This window comes from Chelonia mydas, chromosome 12, assembly GCF_015237465.2.
Source record: "Chelonia mydas isolate rCheMyd1 chromosome 12, rCheMyd1.pri.v2, whole genome shotgun sequence".
Taxonomy (NCBI): domain Eukaryota; kingdom Metazoa; phylum Chordata; order Testudines; family Cheloniidae; genus Chelonia; species Chelonia mydas.
Genome location: NC_051252.2, coordinates 19,089,200 through 19,110,678, shown reverse-complemented (window position 1 = coordinate 19,110,678; position 21,479 = coordinate 19,089,200). Strand labels below are relative to the sequence as shown.

General features: G+C 39.1%; 1 long non-coding RNA gene across 1 annotated transcript in view; it reads right to left on the bottom strand.

The window, feature by feature from the left end:
* Nucleotides 1–3,895: 3,895 nt before the first annotated feature.
* Nucleotides 3,896–21,479, bottom strand: part of LOC122462559 — a 197,332-nt gene continuing 179,748 nt past the window's right edge. The window contains exons 2-3 of the long non-coding RNA XR_006285187.1: nt 5,819–6,096; nt 3,896–4,887 (exon numbers count right to left, since the gene is read on the bottom strand). This is a non-coding gene — a long non-coding RNA (uncharacterized LOC122462559). The remainder of the gene's footprint in view (nt 4,888–5,818; nt 6,097–21,479) is intronic.

The following is a 21,479-nucleotide window of genomic DNA, read 5'->3' as shown; positions in this document are numbered from 1 at the left end:
TTAAAGTGTGGCACCCAGAACTGGATATAGAACTCCAGCTGAGCCCTCACCCAAGTAGAGAGGGACAATTATATCTCATATCTTACATAGGACATTCCAGTTAATACATCCCAGAATGATATTAATCTTTTTTACAATTGTACCACATTGTCGGCTCATATTCAAGTTGTGATCCACTATAATCTCCAGGTACTTTTCAATTGTACTATTGCCTAGCCAATTATTCCCCATTTTGTAGTTGTGCATTTGATTTTTCCTTCAAGTGTAGTACTTTGCACTTGTCTTTATGGAATTTCATCTTGTTGATTTCAGACCAATTCTCCAATTTGTCAAGGTCATATTGAATTCAACCCTGTCTTCAAAAGTGCCAGCAATGCCTCCCAGCTTGGTGTCATCTGCAGATTCTATAAGCATACCCTCTATTCCATTATCCAAGTCATTCATGAAAATATAGACTAATACTGGACCCAGACAGACCCCTGCTGGACCCCACTAGATACTTTCCCCTAGTTTGACAGCAAACTATTAATAACTATTCTTTGAGCGTGGTCTTTCAACCTGTTTTGCACCCACTTGATAGACATTTCATCCAGACCACACTTCCATAGTTTGCTTGTGAGAAACTCACGTGGAACTGTGTCTTACTAAAATCAAGATATATCATGTCTACAGCTTCCCCCCATCCACTAGGCCAGTAACTTTGTCAAATAATCATTAAAAGTCATGATTTGGCATGATTAATTCTTGTTTATTACTTACAGCCTTATTATCCTTTACATACTTACAAACTGATTAATCATTTGTTCCAGTATCATTCCAGGTATCGAAATTAGGCTGACTGGTCTATAATTCTCTGTGTCCTTTTTAAAGTTAGGTATTATGTTTGTCTTTCTCCAGTCTTTTGGGACCTCACCAGTCCTCCAGGAGTTCCCAAAGATAATCACTAATGATTCTGAGATTGCTTCCACTAGTTTCTTAAGTACACTATAATGAACTTCATCAGACCCTGCCAACTTGAATATATCTAACTTATCTAAATATTTTTAACTTCTTTCCCTATTTTAACTAGCATTCCTCCCCCCTTATTGTTAGCATTAATTATGCTGAGTATCTGGTGACCTTTAACCTTTTTAGTGAAGACTGAAACTAAATAGGCATTAAATACCTCAGCCTTCTTGATATTACCCGTTATTAGCTCTCTTTCCCCAACAAGTAGCAGATCTACACTTTCCTTTGTCTTTCTCTTGGTCCTAATGTATTTACAGAACATTTTTTTAATTGCCTTTTATGTCTCTTGTGAGATGGGACTCATTTTATTCCTTAGCCTTTCTGATTTTGTCCCTACCTGCTGGCACTATTCTTTTGTATTCATCCTTAGCAATTTATCTATGTTTCCACTTTCTGTAGGATTTCTTTCTAATTAACAGGTCATTGAAGAGCTCCTGATGGAGCCATATTGGCCTCTTACTATTCTTCCTATCTTTCCTTTACATCAGGATAGTTTGCTGTTGCACCTTTAATATTGTCTGTTTGAGAAACTGCCAGCTCTCCTGAACTCCCCTTTCCCTTAGATTTTCTCCCTATAGGGCCTTGCCTACCAGTTCTCTGAGTTGGATCATAATTGTATAATATCATGATCATCTCTTTTAAAAACCCTTTAGAATCTTCTGTTTAAATAGAAAAAAAAATCATGAAACAAACATGAAAGATCCATCCCTACTGCTCTTCATTGGAAACACTTCCATGGACACCAGGGGCAGCAGAACAGAGCCCTCAGTCTTTGTGTTTTTCCTATACCAATGCTCAGGTCTGCAAGAATCTCATTTGAATAGGTCATTGGGCCTCTGTCACATTATCTTGTAGCATCTCAGCCTAGAACCATCCATAATTGTTCAGTTGGTGCATTATTCATTTTCCAGAAAGGGCCGAAAACCCCAAAAGCTTTGCCTGTGTTGCATAGATGATAAAGGCATTTCAGCTGGAATAGAATTCATAAAAAAGTTTTATGTTTGATTCTGCTAATGGAGTGAGAGTGCCATCACTCCCGTCTACTGGTAGAATAAGGAAAAGCTGCCACAATCATTTAGTTGTAGTCGGAGTAGTGCCACAGTGATCCCCTAAGGCTGCTTTCTGAAGCTGGAAATAAAGGATTTTTTCTCCCTTTATTTGCTATGCCAAGAAAAGATAATGCAGCTCATTCAGTTAACATTTGTCACTGAAGCACATTATCCCTCCAGGAGTAATATGGGGAGTAGCACAGACCTAGTGTTTCAAATTAACCAGGGATAGGATCAGGGCCAGCTCTACCGGTCTTGCCACCCCAAGCAGTGCACCGAATTGCCGCCACCGCAAGCGGCTGAAGATAGAAGTTGCCCCCGCCCCCTCCTGGGGTTGTGTGGGAATTTTTGTTACCAGAATGGGGTCGTGGTGTACTAAAGCTTGAGAAGCCCTGAGATAGAGCATTATAGTTAGAATTTCTGTGATTATTTTTTGGAAATTCAGTTTATTTTACACATAAATAAATATTCATACATATATTTTAATCAATTTGGCTGCTTCCATGATCTCATTTTCTGCCGTCCTATCTATTCACCCTTCAGAAACATGCTGTCTTCTCATTTTGTCCACCAAGCACTCAATATCAGCTGCTGTTCCTCTCAAATGCAAACATCCTTGTTTTCTTGAGCTAACAGTACCCCTTAGTGGTTCTGTGCTATCTCTCTGCTGTTAAATGTGCCTTGTTAAAGACTTCCTCTTGTATTCCCATTGGAAGGCCAGAAGTGTTGTAGTAACAGCTGACTCATCAAGGTAGTAAAAGGAAGACAAATTTTTAAGGTGACTTTGTTCAGAGTTCAAATTTCTATTGGACAACTTAGTCCCACTTTACAGCATACAAAAAGAGTGCAGATATTAGGATTTTTCAACATTAAAGCACTACTTTAGCTACACCACTGACATTCTATAAGATGGGAAATTGTAGCTATATGAATGAAGGAAATGAAAAGCTTAATGGTAACCCATGACAGGTGAATCTAAAGAGGTCTGGCAGTATGGTTATGTTCAAACAAACACCCAGAAATGTAGGTGCTTATCAGAGGTCTGCAAATTTGGGCTAAATCTCATGAGAACCCTTTTTGCTGTAACATTTCCAGCCCTTATTCTTCTAATCAGTCTGGAAATACCATGGGAACAATTTCTGACTCCATCCCCAGACAGAATAAAGAATTAAAAGGGATGAGAAAATGCAATATACATATTTTAAAACAAAATTTGTTGAAACAATAAATGTGTTCCAATATCAAGTGTGGATTCAAATTTGTTCCTATTTTCCCTGACTGATTTTTCACATCCATTTTGTTAAGTGAAGTTACATGCTTCTAGGAGTGTACTAGCAGCTGCTATCAGAGTTAAAACGGTTTTGAAACATTTTCCACTTTAACAGCGACATGCACATCTTTTTTTTTAAACATGCATCATTCTTTCAAAATGAAGCAAAAGATGAACTCTCACCTACACAATATACACAAAACTACTCACTGTATTACTCAATATATTAAGATTCAAGCATGAAGTTAGAAATGCTAAATAAACCTTGAGTTATGTTAAGGTATCCAAAGGTTTTGGTGGATCAGTAAGTTATTCCTCATGCATCCTGTAAGATTTGGGGCAATATAAATCCTACTAAAAACCTGGACAGCTTAGTTATTCAAATAAATCCTTACACTGGCAGGTGGTAAAAGAATCCAAAGCTTGCTTTATTTTCAAGGAGGCACAGCTTAGTGTCAGGAATTTCTAAGTACAGGCTAAATGAACCCTGTTGTATAAGCATTCCAATTAGTTAGGGCTGTTAGCATGTAAAGCAAGGAAGAGCGCTCCAAAAAGTTTCTAAAGCACTATTAATGCCAGTCTTGCAAACATTCAGAGAGACAAACTCCAGAAGCAATTTTAGTTGAAGCAGAAAGAAGGAGGCCACAGGAGACTGTGCAGCAACCCATGAGTTACTTGTGCTGTATTATTTTGATAATTAAGTAATAAAATTTAAATAAGTGCTATAGTAGGAACCTACTAAAATGAGTCAGGTACAGTATATGACAGGTCTCTGTCCCTAAGGGCACCTATATTTGTGAGCAGTAGACCCACCTTCAAAAAAAACATTTCAACTAGGCACAAATGGTAAGGGACAGTACACAGACAAAACCAAATAAAAATATTCATCTTTTAATAATGACAAGATTAAGTGCCTATCTGATTAAAGTAATTCAGATTGGGGAAAATGAGATACGGAAATTTCCAGTAATTAATGAGCTTGTTCTTAGAGGTGGCCTGAAAATTCTTCTCATATCCCTGGAAAAATTCCAAGATTTCAAAATTTTTCTCTATAGTGAATTGGGACAAAAAGTCAAAATCACAAACAGTTTTGTGAACAGATAACCCAAATAAATTTTGGTATGGGGCAATCAAAGCATTTCATTTTTATTTCAACCTTTAAAACATTATTTTACCATAATTAGCTTACATTTTGAAACAAAAAGTCACTTCAAACTGAAATAAAATCCCCTATTTGTTTAGAAAATGTCAAAATGGAACCCTTCAACAATTTCAAAAAATTTTCCACAATTTATGAACCAAGAAATTTGTCAAAACTGACCTTTTACAGCAAACACTTTCAGTTTTAACAAAACCCATTGCCATAGTCTTCTGGGAGAGGTGCACTTCTTTTCCCTCTGGGTCCTCCACTTCATAGCCAGTTAGTTTTCCTCTGACTCTGCCATGAGTTCTGCAAACATCTCATCCCGAGTCTCTTTTTCTTCCCCTCAGGTCATCCAGCCTGTCAGCAGTGCATTAGAGGCCCTGTCCTTGATGTTCTGGCTGTTGCAGGGGCTGTGGCTGGGGGCAAGGGTGGGGGACAGTTGTTTATTGTTCATATCCCAGACAAGTCATGATGGCTTTTTTTAGTATCAATATGTGACCTTACCTCCCTGAGACTCTTCCCATTCTTGGGGAAACCTTAGAGATAGGTGGCCTGCAAATGCAGAAGATGCTGAGTGCATTTGGATTTCAGTCTACCCCAGTGCTAACAGCATGAAAGCAGATGCAGTAGTCAGGCTATGTTCCAGGTTTGCTTTTGCAGTTTTGTTTGTGTGCTGGACCCGTTACTATGGTGTTGGAGTGTAAATCTTCTTGACATTCCCTTTAAGCTGTTCTCACTCTCGATGATGTTATGCTGAGGCGGATGAGTAGGGAGGCAGAGAATGGCCTTATTCAAAAAGGCAAAGGGCAGACCAGTGAGATGCTGTGGAATTATTCACCAGGATGGTCCCCACAGAGGCACTGTGGGAGTAGAAGGGCTTTAGACTATACCAGGGTACACAGGTGTACAGCTATTCCCTGTGATGTGCAAAACAAAATCCAGCTATTTCTCAGTCCTAAATTCTGCTATAACTACCCTGAAGACATGAAGGAAGTGCAGAGAAACACAAATAGGGTCCTACAATGGTTGTCAGCTACCATGCATGTTACAGGGCATTTGTATCTCAGTGGGCAGCAGAACGGTTTATGCCTTGACCAGGTGTGCAGTGTGCATTTATACCTCATGGAAACTACAAAAGTTCTGTTCCTGTGAGCAACGGTCTCAAACTGTTGAATTTTACACAAATGAATGCTTTCATTATTTGAATCCACTATAGGAGGCTGGGGGGGTACAGACTGTCACTGTCCCGTGTTAGAGGGTACCCTTTTGAAGCAGCACAAGGGGAAGGGGGTGGGTCCTAGATCACATCCACCAACAACAGTAAAAATTGTAAACATAGGTTCTTACATGCCAAAATTCCCTCCAGGGGATCTGACTCTTTGGCCGCAGCCTGGGTTTCTGGCTGGGGCTCAGGCTCAGCCAATGCAGGGCAGGAATCAGGGGCAATTGCTGAAGGGCAAGATGAGGCTGGCTTTCCAGCTGGCCATTGTCAGGTTTCTACTTCACAAAGACCCTGGCTCTCAGGAGGAAGCTCCTCTCCAGCATCCTCCTGCTCATCCTCCAATGGGTTTAGCTGGCTGTCCTGGGTGGGAGGGAGAATGCGGCAGCTGGCTCCAAAACAGCATCTGGAATGAGATGTAATATAACTGTACAATCCTAGCCAGTTAAACGGTGGATATGCATGAGGCATCTTGTGGGGCTTCTGGAGTGCTGTCGCAATTGTTTCACCAGAGTAATGATACAGTGGGATCCAGGAACAAATGGGCAAAATCTGGCTCTGTGCCACCTTTTAAAGGGGTGAAGGGTTATCCTGGAAACTCGACAGCAGGACAGAGCAGGAACACAAGTAAACGGGTAGGTCAGTAATGGTTGACCTGCAATGCACAGTGGGATAGCCATTGGAAGCATGCAAAAAGTGGTGCGCAGCAATTGCATGAACACAAATAAAAGACTGAATTAATTTAATTAGAAGCAAACCTAGTCCACTTTGCAAGAGGACTCCAGAGTTCTCAATAAATACAGAGTTAATGTGCAGTGACAGGTTGTGTCATGTGTTTGCAAGCCTTTTTAAACCAAATCAGCTCAACTTAATGCGGTTTAAAACCCATGTGTAGACAAGCCCTAATTCTATTCTAAATTTGTACTTGTTACAAAACCTACACATCCCACCTTTAAGAACTGAATTCATTTCAGGTTTCAGAGTAACAGCCGTGTTAGTCTGTATTCGCAAAAAGAAAAGGAGTACTTGTGGCACTCCTTTTCTTTTTGTGAATTCATTTCAGTGGCTCTCACTGTACCATACAGACTGCATAAATTAATAATTTTCATGTCTCTGTTTCAAATACTTTTTGGAAATCTAAATTATGCATGCTATTTCTGCTTTCTGTGCATCATCAATTGTATAAACAACTACTTTCCCGATTTAAGAGAGACACTGGGCACCTTTCTTGTTCCGCAGTATTTCCTTCCTTGTCCAGCCCTCTGTCGCCTCATGCTTTTGGGTAATCCATACCAATTGCTTTCGTGTTTCCATTGCTATCTCCAGTAGAATGGCAGGATGTAATTCATTTGGCCTAATAGTGGGCAACATTTTTTGGACAAAAAACTTGCTTTGGCCAAAAATGCAGAATTTTTTTTGGCAACACTGAAATGTGAAGGTATATTGGTTTTACCATACTGTTCACGTTAAACAAAAAAAGTCGAAATATTTCATTTTGACACTTTCAAAATGAATCATTTACATTTTTCTATTACACATTTTTGTTTCAAAGTGTCTTTCAATTTTAAAGTCAAAACATTTTTAAATGATAATTGAAACAAAATGTTCCATTTCAGGTCAAACTTAACATTTTGTTCAACCTGAAACGCTATATATATTATTTATTTATTTACCATTTCCAGCAAACTGGAAAATCCATTATTCACACAGCTTTACGTTGGTCCACTATTCTTTTCACATGGGGCAACATCTCAGGTTTATACGCCAAGTAACTTTTAGGCCACACAGAAACAGTGTCTGATTTTGTCCTGTCATTTATAAGCCCTAAAAATCTTTAGGATTATTAAGGCCAAAATTATAGCAAATCTCATGTGTGAATATGAAGGTATTTACAAACCATTTGCAGTTTTCTACAGGGCTAGGTTTTACTGTATTCCTCATTTGGGGCATTTGTACAAATGTGTCTGAGCCTTCTGTTTCACCAGTTCTAACTTTTCAAACTGCTTAACTATCTGCCCTGAATAGCAATGAAAATTCTTTCAATCATTTTATACCTCTCCCAAAAGAAAACTTACCCCAACTCTAACATATTACCTATTTTCATGAATAATAAAGTAAAGAATTAATTTAGGCTCTTAGCGATATCAGCCACATCTGCTGTCAACTTTCAAAACAGATCTCTTAATGACTCCATGGACTCCTTGTCTGGTTCTTTGTTTCTGTATTTAAAGAACATCTTACTATTTATCCCAAATTTTTTTAATCATGTATTTTTCTTCCAGTCCCTGCAAAATATATAAAGTCCACAAAAGCTACAATGAGAATACTGCTGCCTGTCTGAAAAGGCCAAATTCCCCAAAAATCTTCTCTTCCATGTTCCTCTCATGGAGCTGTGTGAGGCAGGGAAGAATCTTAAAACAAGCTGGCCTTTGTTGAATAGTTTTAAAGCTCGACTATTGTGAAGGGCATGAGGTTCCTGCAATTGCAATGGTTGTCTATTTCATAAAACTCACACCATGCCCAAAGCACAGCACCCAATGAGACTAACAAGAAGAAAACTAATAAAAGTTCTACATTTTGGCAATGAAGTCGTGCAAACATTCACTGTCAATACATTAAGTTTATATTGAGGAAAATATAAAAAAACTAGAGCCCAGTTCCTTATACAGAGACATCTGTACCAACAAGCAGTTTGTTGTTCAAATCACCTTTTTTCAGACTATTGTCAAAAGCTGTGGTGCCTTGGGGCAGGCTTAGTGGGCTATGCCAGGACAAACTTCAGCATGGAGTTGGAAAACCCTTCATATGACTGTAGAATTTTATGTTAAATGCTCAGAGCTGGGCTGTGTCTTGTATGCACAACCATGTGTTGGAGGTGATGTGGAGCTGAATGAAGATTTGTGATGTGAGGAGGACAAACAGAAGGAGTACAGTTATTGCGCCAACTGTTGAAAGGCTGCCAAGTGAACTCTCCTCGGCAGCTGGCCAGTGTATTAAGGGGGGAGAGCGCCTTGGCCTTGCCTCCGCCTTCTGGCACTATCACAACAGTACCTGGGTACTGTCTTGCACTTAGAGGAGTAACGAGACTGCAGTTGTGTTCAATTATGAAGCTAGAAACTTTCCCTTTTCCTTCTCTGTTCCCCACTCAGTCAGGAACAGGGTAGCATCTAAGAATTACTCCACACCCTGAGCTGAAAAAAATTGTTAAATACACACACACACACACTTATAACCTGTACTTATGTAAATGAAATAAACATGTAGTTTTGATTTCCCCCAATATAAGGAGGCATGGAAGGATTCGATTTTTATTGGTAACTGTCGGTAAATGTCAATTTTACCATACACACACAAACCAATGAAAAATATTTCTAACAATAATCATCGATCTACAGATAGACAAAGAAAGAAAATACTTCTTGAGAATTATTAGTTTGATTTAAGGATATTTACTTTGCCTATTTTGACATGCAAAATGTTGAAAAATTTTGTTTCAACAGTTAACCTTTAACTCTTTGAATCTCAGTGTTCACTGTCCTTAAATAATTGTTTGACCCCACCACCATAATTTTCCACAACTGTGAAAATTTAAATCTCTGCAAAAAATGCTTACAAAAATCAATAACTGTCAACATTTTAAAAAAGGAAAATTGAATTCCATCAAACCTAAATATAAGCAATAGCTAACATTATTGTAAGTACAATGATAAGCTCATATTCTACAAAACAGTATGAAAATAGTTAAGTGGTTATACGAATAAATAATACTGGGGAAAAGTAACATTTTGCTTTTTTATGCCTTAAAAACCAGTGAAAAGATTATTCTTAATAATTTAAATTTTAAATTTTACCAAAGGAATTCTGGCTTTCTTTGAAACAAAAATGTTTTTAAAGAGGCATATGGTGTTAGGAATGCTTGGAAAATCAAAAATTCAGAATTTGAGATGCCTCTGGTAAAGTTTAGCAGGTGAATTTGAGAGGGTCACAAGCATTTACAGTGCAGTAATTATGTTCCATGACTGCATACTAAAATCTTTCCATATTGTGATAAAAATGATCTAATGCACAAGGTGCTTCCCTCCCTTCCCCCATTTTGTAGAGGTTGACACACACAACCTGTGAATTGTTTTCTTCCAGAGAACTCTCTCTTAAGCCTGTTTCAAGTTGAGTGTGGTGAACAGTGCTGCGCACAGTACTCAGTGAATTTAGCTCCTTTTTCTGTTTGCAAATTCAGCGAACAGACATTAGCTTCTACGTGTTTATTCTTTATACAAAGTTATTTATGGATTTACAGCAGGTTTGGTTTTGCATGGATTGTTCAAGAACTAGTCACTGTGACTCTTCTTTTGAGTATGCACTGCTGAGAATTGTTCCTGCATATATGACTCCCAAACACACAGAGATTTCAATACAGCTGCATAAACACTTATGATGTTAACATAGTTGCACAAGTATTCACACCACTTGCTTGTGCAGAAATTTAGTAAAAGGAATGAAAAATGCTGTAGAGCCAAATGCATAGATTTATTGGAATAATTATTTGTGAATATTTGCTGTACTTGCCTAAGTGTAGTCCTAGGCATCACCATTCACTTAAACACTTCGTAGAGCTGGGAAAAGTTTGGCATGAGAGCATTGCAGGTCAGACTTCAGGTCCATAAGCATAACTGTTGTCAGACGATTTAATAGCAATGTCCTGTAATATGTGATAACACAGCACTCCCACCTACCCCCCCAAATACCTCAACTTCACTACTAATACATTTGATAAATGCTGAACTGTTAGGCTGTATTACAGGATTCACAGACATATAAGCCAAGATATTGAAAAGTGACTCGTCATTTTGGATGCTTCTATTTTGGGCTATCCAATATGAGACCTTAAGAGGCCTGATTTTTAGCAAGTACTAAGCACCAACTCTTGGAAAACCAGGCCTCTTAAAGGAATCTCAGATTGGATACCCAAAATAATCAATCACTTTTGAAAATCATGTCCCTCCATGCTACATGATAGTTTTTCCCCCTAAGAAAAAGTATATTCAATAGAGCAAGGGCTTAAACAGTCAGTCATGCTAAGTAGTTAGGGACAAATATTCTATAATACCAAAGCCCCTGGAAAGAGTGAAACGGATGAAAGTTCCAAAACGTCTATCATCTGTGGCCTCGGCTCATCTATGGTCACTAATTTTTTGTTGCTGCTCTTGCTAATATCTAACAAGGCGATGCAGTAGAAGCACCATATTAATCTAGGAATTAAGCCACTTAAAATGATCAACAGGCAGCAATCAAAATAGCACTATAACACTGTCAGTAAAACGTAGAAGTGAAAAGCATATGGAAGAAAAAGCAAGTCAAATCTGCAATAGCAAGCAAACCAAATAGCATGATCATAAACTCAGACTTGTTCGACCGCCTAACTAGCATTGTTCATTACAGACTTCCATTCAGAGACTTCCAGTTTTAAGTGGCTCGTATGTTTTAGATTTAAGTTGCTTAATTTATTGAACATAGCAGGATAATGGTGTCCTCAGTACAATAAATGGAAACATGAGTGATCTGCATTAGGAGGATGCCTATCAAATTGAAAAGTAAAGATCTAAGAGACAGTAATTAGGCTGTACTTCAGCATGGCTCTGAATAGTGGCCGCTGAGGAAGGCACAAGAGCAGATCCTGAATACAGGGGAAATGAAAATATAAACCTTATTATGTTCTAGTTTAATACTACAAAGTTCCTTTCCTCCCCCCATCTTCCAGTTCCATTTTATTTCTATTACAGCATGACCCAAAAGCCCACTAGAGTCAAGGTGGATTCTAACTGAATAATTAGTGGAAAATAGTAAACACAATTTATGTACTTAATTGTCATAAAGCACCAAAAGTATTTGCAATAACTACATGTATACAATAGTAATTGAAAGCAATTAACTGCAGTCACTTAAAGTGGTCATGCTGTCAGCATCTCATGCACTATTTCAGCTTAACAACTTAAAGAATAGCGTCACCACTTTAATTCTTAATTTCTCTTTTCCAATAAGGAAGACAAACCCTAAATAATGTAACAATTGGTATAACAGTTCACTGAAACCAAAACATCTAGTGGTGCGGACTCCCAATAGCTATCGCCCTACCAAATTCGTGGCCATGAAAAATGCATCATGGACCATGAAATCTGGTCTCCCACCGTGAAATCTGGGATTTTGTGTGCTTTTACCCTATACTATACAGATTTCACAGGGGAGACCAGCGTTTCTCAAATTGGGGGTCCTGACCCAAAAGGGAGTTGCAGGGGGATCGCAAGGTTATTTTAGGGGGTTGTGGTATTGCCACCCTTACTTCTGCACTGTGGCCTTCAAAGCTGGGTGGCTGGAGAGCAGCAGCTAGTGGCCCGGCACTCAGCTCTGAAGGCAGCATCCTGCCAGCAGCAGCGCAGAAGTTAGGGTGGCTGCTACTGCCCAGCTTTGAAGGAGCAGTACCGCAACCCCCCCTACAATAACCTTGCAACCCCCCACAACTCCTTTTTGGGTCAGGACCCCTCCAATTAGAACACACTGAAATTTCAGATTTAAGTAGCTGAAATAATGAAATTTACGATTTTTTAAATGGTATGACTGTGAAATTGACCATGAATTTGTTAGGGCCCTACCAATAGCCTAACAAGTAAGCTACTGGACATAAAGGGAGTGCCATTACCACCACCTCTTTCGTTTTTGTGAATCCAGCCCTTTATTTCCTTTGCTTTATTGTTAAAAATGCCAGAAACAAGATGTTTTGTTCAACCTCACATGTATGTATTTAGATTGATTGATTCATCAAAAATGTGTAAAGTTTCGGTCCAGGTCCAACCAATTTGTTTCTGATTTTTCAGATCTGACAGCAAGTGAAAACCCCCACCAGAACAGTTATTTACTCAGCTCCAATCAGAACTCCCTATGGTGCACTCCAGACAGAACCCCAAGTTCTCATACACAAAACCCCTGCATCCACTATATTCAGTGTGTGAAGAGGGAAATGTTAATGGAGGGTCAAAGATAAGGCACCCTGTGAGAACGGGAGGTAGAGAGGCAGCTGTGGGGGAAGAAATGACAGCCTGAAGAAGAAAAAGGGACAATGTAAACGGTCTCCTCGCTCAAAGGACAAAGCTGTCCTTTCACCAGTAGTTAGCAGTCCTTCGGGCATACCGTGGTGCAGGCAGGAGCAAGGAGCACAAAACATACATACGTGCTTACAGCAGTGATACAGGTAGTCAGCACTCTTTCAGAGTTTATGAGCCACATGGCCTGTGTTTTCTAAAAGGACAAGTGATTGGGGGTGGCCAGCACCTTAAGAGGACCTGATTTTTAGAAAGTACTAAGCACCCAACTGTTGAAAATCAGGCCCCTTTAAAATGTCTCAATTTGGGCACCCAACAACTGTGACATCCAAGATTTCTAGTACTGCTTAAAGTTTAGACCTATAGTCTTAACCGAACCCACCCACTGGCAAATGTGTGTTACAGGTCCCCCGCTGTGCTGATCTGCAGAGAGTATGAATTGTTACAGACCCCCCGATGCAAACCATTGGCTCTTCAGCTCAAACTACAGCAGCTCATGCTTTTAGCTCTGGAGGTCCCTGGTTCAATCGCTGGTGTGTTGGCTCAGATGGTGGCCAACACACCTACAGGACACTTTTAACCCACTTTCTGGTACAAAAGCTACACCAGGAACTATTCAAGAATCTAAATGATTTTTAACAGAAAAAATTAAGTTGATCTTTCAGCAGCTTGTTTCAACTAAGCCTTTGGGTCGTCAGTGGAAAGGAGGGAGGCAAGGGCTCAAATAACCCTTAACAAGAAAGATTGAGGAGAAGTGTTACAAAAATATATAAGACAATAAATATATTCAAAATAGTTACGGGGAAAGGTTAGAAATGCCTTTTCTTCTATTTTCTCTTAACCTTTTACGAGGAAATTTCTTTTCATAGTGGAATACATTAGATACAGCTTCACAAAAATATTTTTGAGTAAGATTTATTTAGAAAGTGAAATGTAAAAATCAAGGAGTCACCCTACACTAAGCAGTAAGCGGTAAAAGGGTGTACATTAGTAGACTATTGATATACCACACAAAGCACTCCCCAGGCATGCAATAGCAGCCTTGAAATACACACTGGGCAAAATACTGGCCCCATTGTACTCAATGACAAACACTTATTGGCTTCAATGGAGTCAGGTTTGCACTCACTGTCATAGCTTATTGCTCTGTTATCATACCTATTTTCCATTTGGGCCACCAGAGAATGGCAATGACTATCAAGCTGGAGTTTCTGACTCAAGTGGTTGATCACATACTTCCTCCCTCAGAAATTTCGAGCTGACACACTTGCATTCCATGTTTCTGCACCTTTAATAATTTTTCATGCTGGACAACCACACAGTCAAACTTTTAAAATAGTGTGTTGTCTAATGCTATAATGCCCAGAAATATCCAGCCATTTTTAGCTAACATCTGTCACCAGATAGTTCAATTTATATCTTCTGAATGAAAAAGTCAGACTACCTAGTTTTAAAGTTATATACCTTAACGCTTAAGAGGTTTGAAAAGAAGCTTTTCTATCAAATATTAATGTGTTTTGGGTGTCCAGCTCCCATTTAAAGTCAATGGAAAGACTCTTCCTGACTTTAATAGGCACTAGATCAAGTCCTAAAGTTCCTGTGTGTACACATTCTTCTGAAATAAAAGTCCCAACCTGTTCATATTTTAATTTTATAAAGCTTAAAACACAGATCATAAGAATGTGATTGCTTCAACCTTCACTTTAGTCAACAATTGCTTAAATAAAAGCAAAGCCATCACACACAGGATTACTGGAACTGATTCCCTTGCATCAGAAGAGAATTTTCAATTACATCCGCAATTAACATATAGTCTTGATAGCTTTTTTTTATTTCAGAGGTGACATTCCCAAAAGAACTGCACCATGCTTCTCATATAGTGCAAGTGCAATGAAAGCCATATCATCACTATAGCAATTGTGTAAAAAAAACTGAAATAACTTTGGTTTCAATTAGTTGTCCTTCTGTTGAGCATCTACATCAGAATGAGTCCACCCTCCCCTGCAGATACTAACATGACTATGTTTTATGCACAATAGGGAATGGCAATGAAGAAAGGACAAAAGCAATGCCCATCAGTATTCTCCTACATTTCAAAAGTAAACAAACTCAAACAGAAGGCTCAATTAAAAACTGTTAAAATTCATTGTCAAGCCCTAATCTCACAATATTTTCATTTTCTTGGTGTTTCCAACGTACACATTTATACACACAAATAAGCAATGTGCAACACTGGAGATAGAATTAAATGGAGAGAAGTCACATATTATTTACTTTCAAACTAAGGCAAATAATTTATACACTTAAAAACAAATTTCACAGACAATTTTGTACTTTATTTGACAGCTGTTAGAGTATATTAAAGATGTGTCAAACTGCCTGAACAAAATCAGATGGAAGCATGCTCGCTTCTGTATACAGCCACAAATTTGATACTTGATAATTTTACCGACACTAAGACTAAAAACTAGACACAAAATACCACAAACCCTACATGCACCTGTATGCCCCATAGCCCTAATTCAGCAAACCATTCCTATTCCTATCCTGTAAGCTCTTCTGTATAAACTGTTCAAGTGATAAGTTCACTATTTGAATACTCAAGAAATTAACATGTATGGATTTTCAGGGTTGTTTTTTTATCTTGGGCTATTATAACAATGAGACAGTTTGTGAAGTATATACGATGACTTATTTTCAAAACATTTTGTAAACGTATTTTTCTTTAGATCATCTTTGTAAAAGGTCCTTCTACTTTAAGTTTTCTTTCATTTCTAGCACTCTTCACAAGCCTGGAAAGGGCACTTTTAAGCTTCTAGTGTTATGTCTACACAGGCAATTAAACACCAGCCACTGGTCTGGGTCAGCTGACTTGGGTTCATGGGGCTCCAGCTGCAGGGCAGTAAAACTGCCATGTAGACATTCAGACTTGTGATGGAGCATGAGCTCTGGGACCCTCTCACCTCATGGGGTCCCAGAGGTTCGGCTTCAGCCTCAGCATCTACACAGCAATTTTATAGCCCCACAAGCTTGAATCAACTGACCCGGGCCAGCTGTGGCCGTGCCGCAGGTCTTTCATTCCAGCATAGACGTACCCTTAAGGTCAAGATGGACACCTCAGATCTCTCATACGGAGAATAACTGAATTTTTTTTTTAAATGGTGCTGTGGCGAATTGGTTGAAATCAATACCCATAGCTGAAGCACACTAATAGCAAGGTTTCTTCAATAACATGCTGCTCTTATAATGACACGTGTTCAGTAATATTTAATTCACAGCTTTCATAAACTCTCTGGGATAACGAGAGGATTAGCAGAAGATTAGTTTAGACATCTTGAATCTCTTTAGGGGAAAAAAGCCATTCTTTAAGCCCCTAAGATTTAACATCCAGTTAAGACGACAGAAGTTATAGACATGGTTATAAAAATTGCCCCTGCCCTTCTTTGCTTGGAGAAATTTAGAAGTGAAAAATCACACTAAACATAGGTAATTACTGACCATATTTTGTATCATGCTCTTTGAAATCAGTGCTGAGGAAAATACTTTACATTCAACAATCAAACTCACAATCTGTGGGACCCCAAGTAAGAACACAAGCTTACTACGGTATATGCAATCCATACTTCTTGGCATATGACAGAAGCTATTGAAGATAAATATTTAGACTTTTTGACAAATGAATGTTGACTCATGTCTTGACCAGCTCAGAACCAAACAGCTACTTCCAATATAGGGTTAAATGCCTTTTAATTACACCAATGTAAATCTAGAAAACTATTGGCTGTATGGTATTAATCTGGAGTTACACCAATTTTAACTAATTACAATTTGACCCAGCTTTGAACAAAAATGGCTTTATAATTCAGGCTTTAGGTACACCCAGACTTACTCTAAAGAATTGTTTTTTCTCACATGTACTTCCTTGGACAAAAGTGACTGTCCGGATTCTGGCAGAGCTAGGTGTTTCTCTCCACTTCTCAGTTTACTTGTTTTCTCAAACAAAATAAATTTGAAAATGCTGTAGCAAGGGGGAAATGAATAAATGCCAAGGATTGAAGCAAGACAGAAATGGAAAATGGACCAGGGTAGGGTAAGAGAATTAAACAAATAAAGGCAGATGAAGAGACGAACAGTGAGATAGATGCTGACACGCCTTCACTTTGAATAGCACCATGCTGCACAGTTAATCTCACTGAAATCCAGGAACTACCCGTAGAATAGGTCACTAATCAACATGAGTAATCAAACTCTGTCACAGTGGTAAAAAATAATGAATTAGGCAATGGTAAAAACAAACAAAATGTTTGAAATTTTGAAGAGAAGAAATAAGTACTGGCTAGGTAGAGAGCCAGTTTTAGGTTAGTCTGCAAACAAGCTTTAAAAATAAATAAGGTGCTCATGTGAAATATGACTGCTCTACTAGTTTGTTTTATCATCTTATCTTTGGGTTGGGGGAGCTCTTAGGCTGTGATCTTGCAATGGGTAGAGTGCAGGCAGGTCACCCAGGCACCATGACTTCACTGGAGCTCCCTTTGGGCACAGCAGTCTGTCAGCATACAATCAATTGCAGGATTGGGGCCTCAGATGTTGCGGGTGAGAACTGTCCTCTACCCCTGTGCTCAAAACCCATCTGTCATGTTCTGGGAGCTACTGCAATGCACCATGTGAGTGATTCTGGCCAGGCTAAAGAGGCGACTGCACATGTCTTCTCAAACGTACTGACAGCCATGTGGTCTTCAGGAGCTATGCGAGGCTGTTGGGCAAGCTAAGCTGTGTGCTGAATCTCGTCGCCATGAGAGTTGGTTTGTAATTCAGAAAGATAACCAGTTACCATGGAGGCCTCTCCCTCATTTTCCACCCGCATGTTCTGAAAACGACCCAGTGGGGCCGAAGTCAGTAGGAGTGGCCCATGCATATCTGGCAAGAGCATTTAGCCCGATGTTCGTAAACGTTTGCCAGTATATCGAGTTTAAGGTGAGCGTGTTTCTAAATGGCTTTTTAATATCAATGGCTTTCATGCCTTTCTAAAGGTTACCTCAGCCTCAGTTCCAAAAAGCTCATCCTTCTCAATGTGTACCATAAATTGGCACTTTCCATTGCCACAGTATGAAAGGAGGGACAAGATTATAAGTTTAAACAAAAGACAGTATGATGATGACTGAAATACTGTATGTCTTAAAGGTACACTGTTTAAGAAGATTCAAGATTTTGGAGCCATCAAGCCTGAAACCTAGCCTAGATTTTGCCTCAAATCTAATTCCTCCTCACTTCTTTACAGAGGCTTACATAGACAGCAGGATATGTGCTGGAAACATTACACAATCATGTTGGAAGTCTTGTTGGACAACCTAAATGGTCCAGGGGTTTTTTTTCTTTTTTTTTTTTTTTTCTTAATGTTGGGTATAGACACTGCAGTGTGAATTAATCAGAATAACCTTCCTTGGTAAACTTGTTGGACAACCCCAACTGGTAAGAGTTAAAATGGTTCTGAGATACAGAGCTAGTGAGCCAACATCAAACCAGAAGGTAACCTGCAGCCAAACATGAACAGAGGAGCTTGTGTTCTCAGAGATCTTCACCCAGTATGCAAGAACACTACTGCATAACTCAGGGAAAGTAAGATTAGAATAGACAAGCCCTCCCTGTTAGATCATTGACTGTACTCGGCGGGGCGGGGAGAGAAAGAAATCAGGCATTTAACCTTGTGCAGATATGGAAACAAGAAATCTCTCTAATGTCACTATTTTTACTGATGTTTCTCCAGGGATACATGATTAGCCTTCAAAAGTAAAAAAAACTTCTGGACAATACTGAAAATGGGAGAAATATGGAAAAGAAAATGCATATATAAACTTGGTTTAGACCTCTTTAATCTGAGAGAACTTCTCAACAGAAATCATTCCTGCATGTTTTTAAGAGTGAAGTCTTCCTTTATACAATACCGAAATAACATCATAGCTGATGGAGCCAAATTACTGAAAATATCTTTCAGATTCCCAGGATAGCAGCCATTCATGCTGAAAAAGTGAAAGAGGATATGGAATTTTTAAGCAAATAACCTACACTATTTTTGAAAACTCTTTCAGGTGTATACGTCCTCAGACTTTTCTCAAGCTCACCTCTGCTAAATATTGGTTTTATGGTTTAGAGTAAAAATGAGATTGTAAAAAGAATAATTTCACCCACTTCTATGTTTAATTTAGTTTTTAGGAGATGCAGTAATGCCCTTTTTATGTATGACTAACTAATACACTTGAGACTTCTTTTTTATCAAATATAGGAGTTATTTCACTCTATGATTTTAACATCTATGATGAAGGTTAGTTAGGGCAGTAAACATTTGCATCAAGAACATTGTAATCATGTTAGCTGCATGGCGCCACTTTGGATTCTAACAAATCTTTCAGTTGGACTGGCAAACATGTTTAGAGTTTGTATAAAACACTAGAAATGGGAATTCAGCATAACTGTAAAGACAAACTAGGGGCCCGGTTAGTATTTACTAGAGCTCAGGAGTAACGTAATTAACGTGAATAGTCCCTTGATGTAAATGGAACTACCCACATGAGTAAAGTTACTTCCATGACTTTGCAGGATCAGACCCAAACTGAGGAAAACACATTGTGGAGTAAACAGATTTGTTTCACAGAAAAACTTAATAGTTTTCTGTCCTTTTAAAAAAGATGTGCATGTTTAAAGCGTGCTTGTACTTTTAATAGCGATTATGACAGAAATAGCACCTTCCTCAACAAATCTGTTCCCTGTGCATATTCAGAATCACACCTGCTTAATTTAGTGACAAAAAGTGTTTTTATTGCCTTTTGTTCCTATTGGCACTGCAAACCCAACACGGTTATAGGACAGTGACCTGGATTCTATTCTGGCTCACACAAGATGACACAATCAACAGGACTGTTAGGTAAGATGTAATTGTGGGGTCAAACCATATCAGCAATTACAGCTGTTAAAGACAACAGAGGGCTCAAGACTCAGCTGTGACCAGCTCATGTTCAGGGCAGCTGGGGATGGAGGGAGGCAAATGTGTTTCTAAGCGACCTTTCTGCCTCGCTCAAGGTGAGGGCCAACCCTGCACACAAATTAGAGTAGTCTCAGGGCAGTTCTAACTTATGCCATCTGGAATAGTCCTTGACAGACCATTCCATCAAAAGCAAGCACACTTCAAGAAGGTTTCTGGGACAACTGGGACTTCCCCAAACACAGGTGGATGAGTGGGTAGTTACAGAATAGGTAGCATAGATCAGGCTCTCCTGACTTTATGTGACAGGAGAATTCCAGTTCACCTTTTCGGGAAGCTATAAACTTTTTGCTTGTCCAGCAGCAAAAAGGGGTCTCCTTCTGGACCATGACTCTGGTTCTAGAACTGTACAATGCCCTGGACTGACCTATAAAGGAATTTTCCAGGTGACAGTGGAACTTGGGTGCCCCCCTTAGCACATCAAAGAGTAGCAGATTAAGCATAGCTCATGTCGCTCTTAGATCTCACTCCTACCGAACTAGAGCCCAAGATACCATAGAACACGTCTCCAGAGATCCACTGTGCATGTGAGAGAGAGAGAGAGAAAATGGGGGAAATGCTGTGCAATCAGACTGGTACTGAAAAAACACAAAGCATGGAATGAAATACCTGTGGCCATTTTGCCCATTTTATCAAGATCAGCAAATCCAGAAAAACAAAGAATTACAGAAAAGAAAAAACAAAAATCAAAGTTGTTTGAGCAGAAAGTTCCAACTTATCTCAGAAGCTTATCAAGTCTGTGCTGTATGCCTTCCAATCCTAATTTTTTTTTTGCCAGTTTAGTTTACATCCTAACATCCTGTCTGTGAAATGGTCACCCAGGATGATGAGGGGGAGCAGAAAGGCAGCACTTGGGAAAATGTGTGCGCTCCATATTTCTTGCTATTTTTTCAGATGCCACACACCCAACCTGGTTTCTTTTTGGATACTACTGGTCTAATTATTCGATCATTCACAATTAATTTTAATGTCGCCCAAAGCAATATAATAATTAATTCCTTATACTAGAATCATCATAATCATTATAATCCTTTTATCAGTATCAGTTGGGTGTGGTAAAGGGATACTAATGGCCATAACAAGAAAATCTTTCTAAATCTGAGGTTCTCATGTCTAGTGTCCTCAAAAGATGATCACTCACATCCCTGACTACATTCCTGCACTTGGTTAGGTCAGTTGCTAGGATTTCCAAGTCACAGCTACAGTATAAATATCTTTTAAGGAATACTTTAGAGTAAGGAATACTTTAAAGGTGTCCGTAGCCTCTGTTGCCAGAAGCTGGGAATGGGTGACAGGGGATGGATCACTTGATGATTACCTGTTCTGTTCATTTCCTCTGGGGCACCTGGCATTGGCCACTATCTGAAGACAGGATACCGGGCTAGATGGACCTTTGGTCTGACCCAGTATGGCCGGTCTTATGTTTTTACTTTAAGCTGCCTTTAGAATGGATACACAGGCTCCAGCACTGATGTGAAACTCTTCACATAACACTTGGAACTCTTTCAGAGGGACTCCAAACAGTTCATTACAAAAAATCAGCAGTAACAAATTACAAGTCTCTTGAAAATTACACATAATGAACATACCGTGGCACTGTGACCAGGTGAGAACTTCATCACACCTGAAGTCTTGGGGAAATGCCCTTCTGTAGGGCTGGAT